Here is a 1,810-nt window from a genome sequence, read left to right as displayed (position 1 = left end):
TCTGTAAATACAGTAACATTATTAGGTATTGTAACATGTGAAAGTAAAATACTAGTAGCAAGGGACAGATCACTCAAATTATGTAGTAACGGGTGTTTGGGGGATGGGTGGAGATTTGTTCGATATAATCTTGCCATAGCAGTTTGTAAAGCGAGCGACTGTGCAAGCATCCAATCTAAATCGTTTTTAGTAGCAGCCATGTAGATCCAATCAGGGTCAAGAGCTTGTAAAATTTGTAGACGATGTCGACCTCGCTATATTAGCATTGCAAACATCTCTACTCCTGACGTAATCGGTTTTGAAAATGTATGCAGTAAGAATATTCCATTTGAGGATAATGAGAGGATCTTTTCTTGAGGTATGCCATTGATATAGCAAGCTATATGGCTGGTGTGAGTTTGATATTCTTATTAGAAATACTGGAAGTGATAAACAAACACGATGGCTATATCAACATTGTAATGATGTTATTACAGAGTCTAAGTATTGCAGCGCTTCTGGTGTTGTCTTTTAGAGGTTAGATCTGGGTCTCCTTTGAGTAGCTGGAATAGAGGGTGAGGCTCTTGAGTAATAATACCCAAAAGCGGTTGCAGCCAATTGATGGTCCCTAATAATTTTTGCAGGTCATTTAGTGTCTGTACATGAGGTACTATTTTGAGGATTTGCAGTTGAATGGTGTGAGATGTAATTTTCCATCCTAAATACTTCCATGGAAAACTAAGCTGTACCTTTTCCTCTGCTATTTGTAAACCAACAGATTGGACTGCCTGCCAGACGAACAGTAAAGTGTCCTTTAGATCCTCTTTTTGTTCTGCTGCTATGCTTCTGCTATATGTTCTGCTATATATCGTCTACGTAATTATTAATAAGGATGTGAGGCCTAGCTTTTTTACTGGTTGTAATGTATTTGCTGAAGTCAATTGACATATTGTCGGATTATTAAGCATTCCTGATGCTAACACGGTCCAACGATACCTCTGAGCAGGGCATTGTTGGTTGATGGAGGGCATTGAGAAAGCCAAGCATGGTGCATCTTTTGGATCTACTGGAGCAGAATCAAAAAGTTCCTCTGGTTCCGATCCGTTTCTGTCTTTAAGCAAGTTACATGCAGGCTGCAGAGATGCAGCAGCAGGAGACATAGGCGGGTTCGAGGAAGGCAGTGTGATGGCTAGCGTCAGGGGCAGAGCAGAGGGCGGCACCGCAATCAGTGTTGGGGGTGGAGCCGAAGGGGGGGGGTCGCAATTTCTCTTCTCCCCGGCCAGGGCAGAGTGGGAGCCGCGGATCGAATCTGGGCTGCAGCTGCTTTCTGCACCGAGGGGGGTCGGCGGCGGGGGTGGGAAGGAGGGCGATGGGAAACAGCTGGAAGAAATTCTTCCTTGTCGAATTTAAGCCCTTCCGTTATTTGGTGCCAAACAGGTAAAAGTTTAGCAGCCGTTCTGTCTTTAGTAATAGAAGCCTCCCAGAGTTTTGTGCCAATTTTGTCCCAAAGCTCTCCAACAAGTGAGAATCCAGTTCTCAGAAATTCAGGGACATTTTTGCTTATCCATTTGAGAAAAGTAACTGATGCTGAGGTAGATACAGACTGATTCTGAAACTTTAAAACTAACTTCAAGATTTACTTGTTGCTCCTTCATTAGTGAACTCCCCACAGTTCCCGACTGCTCACCTTCTGTCCTGCAGAGTGCTGCGAGTGCCAAACAATCTCTCCGCAGTTCAGTCAGGCGGTGCTGCTGAACCAGGCTCACTCAGCCTCAGCTTGATTTCGCCCCACACAGTGGGTGCCATTTGCAGCGTCTGATGCATGGACTGA

Source organism: Meleagris gallopavo, chromosome 6 (assembly GCF_000146605.3).
Source record: "Meleagris gallopavo isolate NT-WF06-2002-E0010 breed Aviagen turkey brand Nicholas breeding stock chromosome 6, Turkey_5.1, whole genome shotgun sequence".
NCBI lineage: Eukaryota > Metazoa > Chordata > Aves > Galliformes > Phasianidae > Meleagris > Meleagris gallopavo.
This window is presented reverse-complemented; position numbering follows the sequence as displayed.